General features: G+C 45.2%; 1 protein-coding gene across 20 annotated transcripts in view; it reads right to left on the bottom strand.

Annotated features, from left to right (window-relative positions):
* The window catches only part of ptprfa (protein tyrosine phosphatase receptor type Fa), a 370905-nt gene that overhangs the window by 257183 nt on the left and 98722 nt on the right, over nucleotides 1–15000 (bottom strand). For 18 of the 20 annotated variants that reach the window (XM_082956978.1, XM_082956976.1, XM_082956981.1 and 15 more), the window contains exon 1: nucleotides 13008–13490. The exons of 1 other annotated variant lie outside the window; for it this stretch is intronic. The gene's annotated coding sequence lies outside the window, so the exon portion shown is untranslated. Of the gene's footprint in view, nucleotides 1–13007; nucleotides 13491–15000 lie in introns of those variants that run through there. One more of the 20 variants, XM_082956993.1, reaches the window with a different exon arrangement.

The raw sequence follows: 15000 nt of genomic DNA, 5'->3' as shown, positions 1-15000 counted from the left end.
TCACAGCCCGACACTGACCCAGCAGCCGCCTCTTCACAGCCCGACACTGACCCAGCAGCCGCCTCTTCACAGCCCGACACTGACCCAGCAGCCGCCTCTTCACAGCCCGACACTGACCCAGCGAGCCGCCTCTTCACAGCCCGACACTGACCCAGCAGCCGCCTCTTCACAGCCCGACACTGACCCAGCAGCCGCCTCTTCACAGCCCGACACTGACCCAGCAGCCGCCTCTTCACAGCCCGACACTGACCCAGCAGCCGCCTCTTCACAGCCCGACACTGACCCAGCAGCCGCCTCTTCACAGCCCGACACTGACCCAGCAGCCGCCTCTTCACAGCCCGACACTGACCCACGAGCCCCCTCTTCACAGCCCGACACTGACCCAGCAGCCGCCTCTTCACAGCCCGACACTGACCCAGCAGCCGCCTCTTCACAGCCCGACACTGACCCAGCAGCCGCCTCTTCACAGCCCGACACTGACCCAGCAGCCGCCTCTTCACAGCCCGACACTGACCCAGCAGCCGCCTCTTCACAGCCCGACACTGACCCAGCAGCCGCCTCTTCACAGCCCGACACTGACCCAGCAGCCCCCTCTGTCACCAGCCCGACACTGACCCAGCAGCCGCCTCTTCACAGCCCGACACTGACCCAGCAGCCGCCTCTTCACAGCCCGACACTGACCCAGCAGCCGCCTCTTCACAGCCCGACACTGACCCAGCAGCCGCCTCTTCACAGCCCGACACTGACCCAGCAGCCCCCTCTTCACAGCCCGACACTGACCCAGCAGCCGCCTCTTCACAGCCCGACACTGACCCAGCAGCCGCCTCTTCACAGCCCGACACTGACCCAGCAGCCCCCTCTGTCACCAGCCCGACACTGACCCAGCAGCCCCCTCTTCACAGCCCGACACTGACCAGCAGCCGCCTCTTCACAGCCCGACACTGACCCAGCAGCCGCCTCTTCACAGCCCGACACTGACCCAGCAGCCCCCTCTGTCACCAGCCCGACACTGACCCAGCAGCCCCCTCTTCACAGCCCGACACTGACCCAGCAGCCCCCTCTGTCACCAGCCCGACACTGACCCAGCAGCCCCCTCTTCACAGCCCGACACTGGGCCGAGGATGTTGTGTCAAAGCCGGCAACAAACAAATAGTCACAGCCAATGCTGTCATCTTCCAGCAAATGATTCATGTGAGTGTAAAGGCAGCAGAGACAAGCTGAGAATATATGATCATATGAAAAGGCATTGAAGACCCTTACGAAAGAGGGACCTCAGTGTTTTACCCAAAAGGCTCAAAAGGCTTCCATCTATGCGGGCCGGCACCTGTTTCTCTCTGTGCCATGGCTCCAACGGACCTGCTCTGAGGCAAGGCCCTGGATGCTTTTCAACTGGCATTTTCATAATAATGGCTAACGGTGAACTTCAACGCCTTCTCACAAAGCAACAGTCTTCAATGATTAGTGTCTCACTCCTAATGGAAACACAATAACACTAGAGCATAGAAATGAACATAAAACACAGGTGACATCCTGGTCGGGGTTAATAAACACAGTCCTGAACAGCTACTGGTCAGCTACTTCTCTCTCCCTGTGTCCCTGCAGAGCCTGTGTGAGGGAAGCAGCAGCAGTCATGATAGTTAGACAAAGCCAGGAGAAACAGCAATCTTAACCCAGCCGACCTGACTGCCTGGCAGGGAGTCAGAGAGGAAACAGACCTATCTCCCCACCACTCTGCACAAGATACAAAACACTTTAAACATAGCCAGGCAGGGAGTCATGGAGGAAACAGACCTATCTCCCCACCACTCTGCACAAGATACAAAACACTTTAAACATAGCCAGGCAGGGAGGCAGGGAGGAAACAGACCTATCTCCCCACCACTCTGCACAAGATACAAAACACTTTAAACATAGCCTGGCAGGGAGTCAGGGAGGAAACAGACCTATCTCCCCACCACTCTGCACAAGATACAAAACACTTTAAACATAGCCAGGCAGGGAGGCAGAGAGGGAAGCAGGTAGGATACAGAACACTTTAAACATAGCCAGGCAGAGAGGCAGAGAGGGAAGCAGGATACAGAACACTTTAAACATAGCCAGGCAGGGAGGCAGAGAGGGAAGCAGGTAGGATACAGAACACTTTAAACATAGCCAGGCAGAGAGGCAGAGAGGGAAGCAGGTAGGATACAGAACACTTTAAACATAGCCAGGCAGGGAGGCAGAGAGGGAAGCAGGTAGGATACAGAACACTTTAAACATAGCCAGGCAGGGAGGCAGAGAGGGAAGCAGGTAGGATACAGAACACTTTAAACATAGCCAGGCAGAGAGGCAGAGAGGGAAGCAGGTAGGATACAGAACACTTTAAACATAGCCAGGCAGGGAGGCAGAGAGGGAAGCAGGTAGGATACAGAACACTTTAAACATAGCCAGGCAGAGAGGCAGAGAGGGAAGCAGGTAGGATACAGAACACTTTAAACATAGCCAGGCAGAGAGGCAGAGAGGGAAGCAGGTAGGATACAGAACACTTTAAACATAGCCAGGCAGAGAGGCAGAGAGGGAAGCAGGTAGGATACAGAACACTTTAAACATAGCCAGGCAGGGAGGCAGAGAGGGAAGCAGGATACAGAACCCCACGACTCTACTGACACTCTACTGCAGATACAGTATCCTACATGATGTCTGATGTTTGGAACTCTTGAATAATTACAGAGAGGAGAGGACACTCAAGATCGTTTCTATTAAAATGTCTCCATTGACAACACAGCAATAAGCAGCTCAATGTCATTGAAGAGACTCTATTATAATCACAAGCTATAACATCCTGGTCCTTTATGCCACGGTGGAAAGGTTTATCAATAACAATGTAGAGGTCCTCATCATGAGCAAATCAAACAAACTGGCCTACTGCAATTCAAGCAGAGGAATTGGTCCTAATGTACATACTATGAATACATTGTTTTGAGATGTACCTATTTTAGGAAATCATTAAAGCAAACTCGATGCAGATGTGATTTTACTCAGGAAAGCAACAAACTCATGCAGCTACACAGTGTCAGGGTGAATTAACCAAGAGTGAGAGGAGAGAGAGAGAGAGGAGAGAGAGGAGAGAGAGAGAGAGAGAGAGAGAGAGAGAGAGAGAGAGAGAGAGGAGAGAGAGAGAGAGAGAGAGAGAGAGAGAGAGAGGTTCCTGCCATCCTCTTTGCTAGTCCAGCCTTAGTTTCCTGTTAAGAGCTCTGGTTTATTAGGTCTCAGATTGCCTTTTCTGCACGCTGCTCCAAAGTCCAGAGAGATAAGAGCAGTTCAGAGTTGGTGAAGCCATTGAAAAATGCATCAAAGATGATGTGGGCCAGCACTCTCTGAGGCTCTGAGCAGTACTCTATGCTTGTAGCTGAATTAGGAGAATCAAGTCTGCTTCTACTGCTGCATTCGCCAGAGCTTAAATTCACCATTCACTTAACCCAAAACATAATTGATAAATGATGAAGAAAAGGAATTCAGAGGTAACAGGGTTTTTATGAGTAGCCAGTGAAATCCGTTTTATGGGACCGGGGTTATGAGAGCGATGTTGCTCTAACAGAGCCCTGTATTCCCTGGAGGACAGCTCAACCCTTCTCATCTCTCCTTTCTTTCACATACACTCTCTCTCTTTTTCAAAGCTCTGGCTCTGGCCCTCTATCAATGCTGCCCAGACAGGATTTACACACTCCCAGACTATCAGTTACCTACATAGTGTACAAAACATTGTGCTTCTTCAGACACATGTTAGGTTTCTGCCTACAGTACCGTCTGCCATCATGATATCCTTTCTCTGTCTCTATTTCTCTGTCTCTCTCCATCTATTTCTCTATCTCTCTATCTCTCTCTCCCGCACTACCCTTTATCTTTCTATCAATTAAATTCAACGGGCTTCATTGGCATGGGAAACATGTTTACATTGTCAAAGCAAGTGGAACAGATAATAAACAACAGTGAAATAAACAATGTAAAATGAACAGTAAACATTACACTCACAAAAGTTCCAAAGGAATAGAGACATTTCAAATGTCATATTATGTCTATATACCATGTTGTAACGATGTGCAAACAGTTAAAGTACAAAAGGGAAAATAAATAAACATACATTTGAGACATATCACTCCCTTCCATATGCTTCTTCTTCCTATGAAGTGCATAGCTACAACATTGAAAATGTCTAACTCTGAAGTGCCTTGAATTAAACAACCATATCAGATAGGGGATTGGTAAAGGCTGTTGAACACATGTACGTTGATGGGTGATTGGCAGCGGATCCGCTCACCAGCTCAGGGAGACGGACAGACACAAGCTGTTCGACAGGTTTATAGTCTTTTGGGTTACAAATGCCATAGGGGCTGCTGGGTAGTCCCAAATGGCATGCTATTCCCTACATAGTGCACTACTTTCGACCAGAGGGAATATAGGGAATGGGGTGTCATTTAGGACAAAACCTAGAACACTAGTTGTCAGCCAATCAGCTGACTGCTGGAGCATAGAAACAGGAAGTGCCCTTCAGAAAGCATTGATACATTAACGGAATACTATTAGCGGCTGTAGTCATCAATCACCAATCATATCAATCACTAGATTCATTCTACAGGTCTGACATCATGACGTCCTAATACATTATTGTGAATAATGAGCCCTTTCTGACTAATTTATTCCAAGCACTTACATTGCTCTCAGGCTCTGAAATTAAGTCAAATTTAGATCAACACAAACCGCCCCCAAATATGAGTTTTGCAGCTACACAATGAGATAAAGTAGAAATGAAACCCTAGCAAAACACAAGAAGTAGAATTTGGACGCATTCAAGTTCTTAACGAAAATAGAGTAGACATTCTGCACTCGTTTTTGTTATTATAATGCTGGATATCTGAATTAGGAAGAAGTGAATTTGAGGACCAGTTTGAAATAAGTGATGTATAATACATTCATGTGTTATCTTCTGGGATTTTAAAATATATCTCTATAAACCAAAAACATAATCAAATCAAAGAAACCAGAATCCAATGTTTTTTTAGGAAGCGTAATCAAGTCGGTTGATTGTGAAGAATGGACTGAAACGGTGTTATTACAACCTAGTGGTCTGTTCTGTCTCTGTCCTGTTTAAACACAGAACCCAGCAAAAGAAACCATTTAACCTCAGGCCATGGAGGTGTCCCAAATGAAACCCAAAGGGCTCTGGTCAAAGGTTGTGCACTATGTAGATAATAGGCGGCCATTTGGGATGTACACTCCAGAGTCAACAAGGCCATGTGGAGCTACAGAGCAGCACAGCGACGACTGGGACCAAATCAAGGAAAATCAATGTTGTGTTGGTGCCAAATAAATCAGTGTGTTACATTATATTTCTGTTATTCATTAAACACAAACAGCGTTGAGGCCAGATCATGTGGCCTGATAACAAAAGAGAAGCAATTATAATGTGCCAGGGTTGAACAGGGCTAACGTCACAGTGGCGAGCCACTCCAACGAGAGAGCTAGGTTTTAACCTGCAGTGTAGCGCTGTGCAGGAAGGCTGGGATAGAAACACAGGGCCCAGCAGTGACTAGGAGGACCACATCACACACAGCGCAGAGAGAGACTTTAAAGGCTTCTGTTCCAAGGCTGATTTACATAAGGCAACAGTCTGTCAGCATTAGATGGGTGACTAAGGAAACACAATGCACATATTGTTTAGACAGAGTTGCTAGTGTGCGTTGTGACATACGCCTACTGTATGTGAAAACAGGTTTGTACTGGGAAACAAGAGCAGATTGGAGTAGTATGTTTCTGGTGTGTGCATGTAAAGTCATGTCTCTAATGTAAATGACGCCAAGTGTTGAAATCAAATATGATTCTGTCCCCTATGGCAATGTTGTAATCGGTAACAAAGGGTTTTCCTTTCATGTGTCACATCCTAATCTGTCCCCTATGCTAATGTTAGTACACTGAATGTACTAACATTAGAAACACCTTCGTAATATTGAATTACACCCCTTTTTGCCATCAGAACAGCCTCAATTCATCAGGGCGTGAACTCTACAAGGTGTCGAAAGCGTTCCACAGGGATGCTGGCCATGTTTACTTCAATGCTTCCAACAGTTGTGTCAAGTTGGCTGGATGTCCTTCGGGTGGGGCACCATTCTTGATACACACGGGAAACTGTTGAGCATGAAAAACCCAGCAGTGTTGCAGTTCTTGACACAAACCAATGCGCCTGGCAGCTACTACCATATCCTGTTCAAAGGCACTTACATTCTTTATCTTGCCCATTCACCCTCTGAATGGCACACATTCACAATCCATGTCTCAATTGTTTCAAGGCTTAAAAATCCTTGTTTAACCTGACTCCTCCCCTTCATCTACCTGATTGAAGTAGATTTAACAGGTGACAAACCCAAATCTAGGTCCTTGATTGGCCAGCTGTTAGTTCCATGGGCCAGGCAACATGGCATTTTAGGTGACATATCCTTCAACGACAGCTGGACACTTGACTGGGTTAATAAACACTGTTAAATACACACTCTGCTAATTCCCCTTGTCTTTCAGGCTGTGGTTGGGCGTAGCAGGGACTTATCGGGGAGACGTGAAGGGTCACAGCACACACACGCATGGACACACACACAGGGTGACACATTCTCTCACGGACTCCCTCCAGGAGACATGTGTCACATTACAGAGGCAGGTCCCTCTCAGCCTGTGGCTCAGCCGTGGCACTCTGTCACTCAACATGTCCATTGGCGCCAGGATCAGCATTATATTTGCATTCTATATGCATTATATTAACACAATCCTCTTCTGGTTATAGCTATCATCAATAAGCAAATACATGATTCTGCTCTGCTTCAATGTAGCTTGCTAGCTCTCAATAATAGTCAAATAAAGCCTAAATAGCCTAAAATGCTTTGCCTACACGCATCATTTGATCAACTGTGAGAAAAGTCAGAGAAGGTTTTCAGGACACATGAATCATACATAAAGGAATCCATCTCCTTCCCCCATACAGTACCTTATTGTCACGCTTGCCATCTGCCAAGGCTTGTGAAGTGAACATGGAGCATGGAGAATGTCTGTCTTCTCTCAGGACACAAATCCTGTCATCACAGCCTTCTCTCTCTGCATTCACAGGGCATGTCTGGACAGGACTCCTCCTCCTCTCTCTGGATGGAGCCTAGTATGCATGCCAAATGGCACCCTAGTCCCTTTGTAGTGCACCAGCCCTCTGGTCAAAAGCAGTGCAATATATAGAGGATAGGGTGCCATTTGGGACATAGCCAGGGCTTACAGATGTCCAGTTAGGGCAGTGAACCGGTAGAGCCAGACTAGACGCAGTATTCAGGTTACTTTGCGGACTGTGTGTCGACCCACAGGTTGGGCCGTCACGTCACATTTCATTTCAACACTTCAAAGATACTTCAAGGTCTCTCCTGTTGCTGAGGTGGGCAACAGACTTGAAGAGGAAATGAAGTGGAGGGGAGACATGATGAAGAGGATCCCCACTAGCCAACAGACTTGAAGACAAAATGAAGTGGAGGGGAGACATGATGAAGAGGATCCCCAGTAGCCAACAGACTTGAAGAGGAAATGAAGTGGAGGGGAGACATGATGAAGAGGATCCCCAGTAGCCAACAGACTTGAAGAGGAAATGAAGTGGAGGGGAGACATGATGAAGAGGATCCCCAGTAGCCAACAGACTTGAAGAGGAAATGAAGTGGAGGGGAGACATGATGAAGAGGATCCCCAGTAGCCAACAGACTTGAAGAGGAAATGAAGTGGAGGGGAGACATGATGAAGAGGATCCCCAGTAGCCAACAGACTTGAAGAGGAAATGAAGTGGAGGGGAGACATGATGAAGAGGATCCCCAGTAGCCAACAGACTTGAAGAGGAAATGAAGTGGAGGGGAGACATGATGAAGAGGATCCCCAGTAGCCAACAGACTTGAAGAGGAAATGAAGTGGAGGGGAGACATGATGAAGAGGATCCCTTATACACTGATACTAACCTCCATATCAATATCAGTGTCAAGACGTGGGAGATAAAACCATTTTTCCTTCAGGCAAATGAGTTAAGCGAGTTCAGATAGCCTCAACATCAAATGAGCATTTGCTCCTGTAGGCACTCTATAGCCTCACGGGTTCACTACCTTGCAGGTACACTAACGGGTTCCTTTGTGGTTTAGAATGGGGACGAACACTAGTTTATAAAAGATAGACCATAAAAAGAACATAGATAGACCATAAAAAGAACATAGATAGATCATACATGACAAGCATGAGACGGATCATCACTAATTGGTGTGTCCAACTGCCAGATGGGGGGCTGTCATTTCAGACAAGACAAGAGCAATAGATTCACTTTTTCAAAATGGCATTGGGTGAAAATTCTATGTTTCACATATCACACACACATTTGGCCACACACAGAGTTGAAGTTGCCTGAGAAGGAGTCAGACAGTGCCTGCGTCCCAAATGCCACCCCATTCTCTACATAGTGCACTGCTTTTGAAGCACAAAACATTTTTTTGACTACAAAAGTAGTGCACTATATAGGGAATAGGATGCAATTTGGGACGCAGACTATCCATGAATGACACCCTAAATAACTGAAGCTAGAAAATCCAACAGTGATTAAATTCATCTATTTTGAACTCTTCTTCTAAGGCGGGACAGGACTTTGAATCCAAACTTCAAAGAGCAGAGAAACAAACAGAAAGACTGCCTTCATAAGAAAACCAAATGACTAGTGTTACAGAGAAATGTGTTTGATCCACATTCAAATGTGGTAAAATGCTAGACTGAAACCCCAGGCTACAACCTATGTGTGTGTTGTGTGTGTCCTTACTTATGTATCTGTGGAAGTCACAAGTGTTTTTCACTTACAGTAGTGAGTGCATACATTTTCATACTGGTCACCCATGGGAATGGAACCCAAGACCCTGGCATTACAAGCGTCATGCTCTACCAACTGAGCCACACCTACTAACCCCTGTGAAGGAAAACATCCACCAAACATAACATGGAACAAGAACAAAACACAAAAATATGTGTGTTTGTGTGTGTGTGTGTGTGTGTGTGTGTGTGTGTGTGTGTGTGTGTGTGTGTGTGTGTGTGTGTGTGTGTGTGTGTGTGTGTGTGTGTATAAATCTTTTTGTGTGCAAGTCATAAGTGTCTCTCTTTGTGTGATGGCACTCACTAACAACCCTGTGGAGGACTATATACACCAAACACAACAAGACTAGAACGAGAACATAGCCTACAAAGCCTCAACAATAATCAATGAATACCTGCTACAATACAATGACACAGCAAACAGCACAGATCTGGAGCTGAAGACTACACAAAGGCGGGATTAGCTCCATTAGTGGAGGAATCTGAAATGCAATTAACCTGCCGTGAGCACAGCAAAGCCTCCTCTCAGATTCCTGCTGTATGGCGCCGGACTAGGGGCCAGGGTGGACGAGAGAGGCAGATGGGGGGCTGTGTGTGGGGGGGTTCACGGTCTGCGTCCCAAATGGCACCCTATTCCCTATATAGTGCACTGCTTTTGACCAGGGCCCATATAGTTTCTTCTCACCGCTGCTAAGGGTGCATAGGGCTCTGGTCAAAAGTAGTACACTATATAGAGAATAGGGTGCCATTTAGGAGGCACACAGGACCTCAGGAGACGTGACTAGAGAAGGTGGGGGCAGTAAAAGACTACTGCCCTGAAGTACCCACCCTGCAGCAACTCATAAAGAGCAGAATGCAGAGGTCATAGGACCATATGGGTGGGGAGGGAGAAAGTGATAAGGTGAAGACCCCTAGCAGCTCCCTAACAATAGCCCCAATCTGAGCTGGTCATTCTGGGGCAGAAAGGTCTGAGCCGCTGGTATAGGGGGAGAAAGGGGTTACAGAGAGAGAAAGAGAGAGAGAGAAAGACAGAAAGAGAGACAGTGAGAGACTGAGAAAAACAGAGAGAAAGAGAGAGCGAAAAACAGAAAGAGAGACAGTGAGAGAGTGAGAGAAAGAGAGAGTTGGAGAGAAAGAGAGAGCGCAGCAAGATTTGTGACCTGTTGCTACAAGAAAAGGGCAACCAGTGAAGAACATTGTAAATACAACCCATATTTAGCACATCATTATAACACTGTACATAGCCATAATATGACATTTGAAATGTGTCTATTCCTTTGAAACCTGTGAGTGTAATGTTTACTGTTCATTTTTTATTGATTATTTCACTTTTGTTTATTATCTATTTCAACATTTGTTTCCCATGCCAATAAAGCCCTTTGAATTTAATTGAGAAAGCGAGAGAGAGAGAGAAAGAGAGAGAGAGAGAGAGAGAGAGAGAGAGGAGAGAGAGAGAGAGAGAGAGAGAGAGAGAGAGAGAGAGAGAGAGAGAGAGAGAGAGAGACAGAGTAGCAGGTTAGAGTTTTCCACTGCCTGTCTGGAATCTTTTTTTTATTGAGGGATTTTTCCTCTTTTCTCTGTTAGCTAGGGGCCACCTGCTTTCTCTGTTAGCTAGGGGCCACCTGCTTTGTTGTCTCTTTTCCTTTCTTGTTGCTACTTTCACACACACACACACACACACACACACACACACACACACACACACACACACACACACACACACACACACACACACACACACACACACACACACACAGTGTCATTATGAATAGGAGCGAGGTGTAGCAACATGTAGGCCACCAAGAGGTAAATGGTGACTCTGTAAATGAATGACTAACCGACAGTAGAGAGGGACTGTGGGATTAGCCTGCTGACAATAGTCTGGTTGAAAGACGTAGGTTGTACCCCAAATGGCACCCTATTTCCTATGGGCCCTGGTCAAACGAAGTGCACTACATAGGGAATAGGGTACCTTTTGGGACATAACCATAAGCCTAGCTGCTGAAATGTAATCACTCCCTTGAGAGGCTCCTAGCTCTCTGGTGAACAAAGCAAGACAGACAGCTTGTTTAGGTGAGCAGGTTTAAGTACATGCTCACCAAAAGACACGCTATCTCTGATGTAGTGCACTATCCATAGACGCAGGAAGTAGGGGTGCTGAGGGTGCTGCAGAAAACAAATCTGAATAAAATTAAAAATCACAAAAAATGTTCTATATATTTTTTTTTGCAGGACTTTATTAGTCCTGTATTAGCGGACCGAATAGCGGACCGTGTAGCGCAACAAAAAACATCCCCAAACATATTCCCGCGGCTATGGCACTAACTATGAAAGAAGGGTGGGTTCATGAGTTCATAGAAACTGGACTATTTTCTTTAAGATAAGGATGAAATTCATACTTGAACATTCATATTGTCCTTTTATTTTACTACAAGGGTCATTCCACCAATTGGGTGCCTTTTGAGTACTGTAACTTGATGACTATTTTATTTTATTTTTTACCAAATTTAAACATTCTGTCATAAAGAGAACATGTTCAAACTTAATAAAAAAATGAGTTCTCCCATCTCAAGAGGTAAAAAAAGGACTATAGTAAGTTTCAAATAAAGTAACATGGTTGACCGTAACATGGTTGACGATTTCATTTCAGTCAGCCATGAATCCCCTTGTGACAGGGGGAATGGAAGCTTGTTGTGTGCAACAGGGAGGGGCAATTGATTGCAAGCGTCACAAATTCATTGAAATTGTTCAAACATTTCTAGCCTGTCTATGTGTAACAGGGTTGACTTGTTATAATTGACCGCTCGGTTTTCCACCACAAAACACCAGAAAATGGCCAAAAAGAGTAGAACCAGCTCACCTGCTTTTACACTATCATTAACTATTAGATGGTGAATGTTTCTAAAATAATAATATTTAAAAAGGAATAGTTTCACCATATTAAAATGACAGTTCAGTTCACGTAACAGGGTTGACCTTAAGATGAGGGACAGGTTGTTGTTTTTTTACCTTAAAATAAATCACTAATCAGAAATAATCTTCAGAAATGACTACGTCAGAGCAAGAACATCACTAGGGCTTTACAATGACTATAAAAACTTGGAGAAACGTTGGGGTTAAGTGGGTTAAAATCTTCCTAGAAGTCACAATGGATGCATAGCGGGACATGACAAAATGCAACATTTTGGCACTTTAGCAAGTCTTTAATCATATAAAAAAAACGGATTTATTGAATTTTTCATGTGGTCTAGATTAAAGGGCATGTCATTTAATATAACAGGCTTTTGAAATTGATAATTACTGCACAATTTCTACTTAAAAAAACACAGGGACGCAAAAGGCACTCATTCCGTGATTTCGTGGAACAACCCACATCCATTTACAAAAAAACTGATTGACTAATTAAGCCACTTACAGTTTATTATTTTCATGCTGAACATTAAAGAAAATTATGGCTTGATTTATTATCTTGAGAATGTTCATCCAGTCACAATATGAAGCTTTATTACAGATTCTTCATTTTACTACTGCAATAATGCTCACTTGTGATACAAATACAGCTTCTTTTCTAAAACTGAGGTTGTTACATAAAAAACGACAGGCAAAATATAGATACTGGCCTTGGGTGAAGTATACTGAGATTACGGTGGGAGACGGGGACCTCGTGGAGAACACACACAGGCCCCCAGCCTCTACATGCTCACAGTCACACACAAACTGTCAACTGGGCGACTCACCGTAGTACTGGTAGATCAGGCCAACAACAACTATGAGAGGCCATAGGCTTTTAGTCAACATTCTGTGATTGCTTTGTGTGTGTGTTTACTTTGAACAGGTGGGGGTACTTTGTTAATGGACGGAAACAATTGAGGTTGGAATTTTCCATTCAAACAAGACAAATCTGGCTGTAGATAATGTAACACCTAGAAAACTGTGAGAATCGCTTTAACCACAAAATATCAAATTCATCTAAATTAACCTCTGTACAGCAAATACTTATAAAAACTAATTTTATACAGAAGACCAACTTTCCATAGTATTATTTACGTGACCACTTCTTCTATATAAAATCGATTTTCTGAACAACAAAACAAAGCGCAGTGAAGAGACACACTTACCTATTTCAAGGCCCAACTGAAAAATACACAGTGAAAGAAAGTCACCAGGAAAATGATAGTCTTTATAACTCGTGATATAAAGCCGTAGCTGCTGTTATTCCTAAAAAATACAAAAAGATTCCACTCAAAATCCTTTAGTCCTTTAGCATAAAACCTCAGTCAGTCTGCAGTCCCAGAGAGAGAGCGAGAGCGTGCGAAATAGCCTGGGTGGTTGGGGCTAGCCGCTACAGGTGGAGGCAAAGAAGCAGGGAAAGAAGGAAGGTTGCAGCACTTCAAATGAACTGCTCTCTAGTCTAACTCCTCTGGCTGGAGCTTCTCTAACTGCCTGCCGCTGCCTGGTCTCCTTGCTGTGCTGTGTGAACTGGCCACCGTCCGTAGAGATTCCACTGAATCCTGGGAGTCTTGCCTGGGGTCACTGGAGCTCGATGTCTCCTGAGACACTCTCAACTGAATACCCACTGAGCTCTGAACAGGCCAGCCCAGCCACAGCCAATGCCCTAGTATGATGTCACAGGTGTTGAGTTTCAGACAGCATTTTGGGGGATGGGTTGTAAGAGGCCTTGGCCAATTGGAGGGTTTGTTGACAGGTTTTATTCTACACAGGTAGAGCCAGACCTTCCCCCTCTCTCCCACTTCACCTGGCGCCAGAACAAAAGGGAAGAAGAGAGAGACAGAGAGTTGGGGGTGGAGAAGGGGATTCAGGTTAGGTTGTGTTGCTGACTATGGAGGAGTCGTTATTTGTTGGAAAACATGAATACTGACTCTCTCTAACCAGCTGTAGTGTTAATCTGGTTTCTGAGGGGAAGCAGTTTAAAAGGAACACAGCATTCATTTTTAGTTCAAACTCAACCTGTCTGAACGAATAAAATAGCTATTATAAAGCTAAAGACCGTGCAAGAAGTGTCCCACAGACGTCAATTCAACTTTTATTCCACGTTGAATCATTGAAATGACGTGGAAACAATGTTGAGTCAACCAGTGTGTGGGGTGTTATTGCTGCAAACTTTTATCCAAAGCATATTTTCTTGAGTTGAAGGAGCTAGTGAGAGTGCATTCCTGTGTTACTTGAGCGTGGCACTACTGATTGCTTATGACTGAGTGGTGCTTCAACTGAATGCAGAATAACCCTCTCTGGTCGTTCACTTCCAACCTGTTTAATGCAGCCTGTACAGTTCATGTATGTCTGTCAGTCAAGCTGAACTAAAACAGCATGCATTTCTTTGTTTCCTTGAGCTTGGTAGTGATCGTTTAGCACAGAATAAACCATAGACTGCAAATATTATTTGAACATAGGTCTGGTAACAGCAGCATGTACAGTGCATCTACAACCCCTCTCTCTCTCAAGCCGAACTGAAACAAAGCCCAGCTGTAATACTCCTGAGAGATGTCATGCTCATACTGCTGCGAGGGCATTGAGAGAAGGATCCATTACATCCTAATATCACACAACACATTTTCAAAAGCAAACTTCTCACATTACTGACAGAAAGATTTACAATGCCAGCAAAATGAGCTCCATACAAAGAAAGAAACATGGAACATGAAAGTGTGTTGTGTGTGTGTGTGTTGTGTGTGTGTTGTGTGTGTGTGTGTGTGTGTGTGTGTGTGTGTGTGTGTGTGTGTGTGTGTGTGTGTGTGTGTGTGTGTGTGTGTGTGTGTGGTGTGTGTGTGTGTGTGTGTGTGTGTGTGTGTGTTTGTGTGTGTGACCACCTGGCAAAGGAAGCAGATGAGGCTGGTGGCATTTCTTCCCCCATTCCAATTACATACACACACACGCCCACACATACACACACACGCCCACACATACACACACACGCCCACACATACACACACACGCCCACACATACACACACACGCCCACACATACACACACACGCCCACACATACACACACACGCCCACACATACACACACACGCCCACACATACACACACACGCCCACACATACACACACACGCCCACACATACACACACACGCCCACACATACACACAC

The sequence above is a fragment of the Salmo salar genome, chromosome 10 (genome assembly GCF_965601325.2).
Source record: "Salmo salar chromosome 10, fSalSal1, whole genome shotgun sequence".
NCBI classification, from domain to species: domain Eukaryota; kingdom Metazoa; phylum Chordata; class Actinopteri; order Salmoniformes; family Salmonidae; genus Salmo; species Salmo salar.
This window is presented reverse-complemented; position numbering and strand designations above follow the sequence as displayed.